This window comes from Formica exsecta, unplaced genomic scaffold (assembly GCF_003651465.1).
Source record: "Formica exsecta isolate Colony F162 unplaced genomic scaffold, ASM365146v1 scaffold235, whole genome shotgun sequence".
In the NCBI taxonomy this organism is placed as follows: domain Eukaryota; kingdom Metazoa; phylum Arthropoda; class Insecta; order Hymenoptera; family Formicidae; genus Formica; species Formica exsecta.
The window spans coordinates 234,326-234,644 of record NW_021849633.1 but is presented as its reverse complement, the minus strand read 5'-3'; positions in this window follow the sequence as shown (position 1 = coordinate 234,644).

Sequence of the window (319 nt, the reverse complement as noted above, 5' to 3'; positions counted from 1 at the left end):
TACATCAGATTTATTTGTAAACTTTCGCTGTATATATGTCAAAATTGATAAAATATTATTTCATAATATTACTTACCGATAAGTTTATAAATTAATTGTTGTTTGAACTATTCGTTTGATCTATTCTGTTGCACTCTGAACTATTCATCAAATAATGATGAAACATTGAGAAGAAACACGTAAATCTCGTCTATAAGAGAAACCGGTTTCTCGCCAAATGGGTTAACAGAAAGGACTAAACTAGTTTGTGTTGTACTATTTTTATTGCGATTTTTATGAAACACAAAGAAGATTTACTTGAGTCATCTTCTGCTTCATT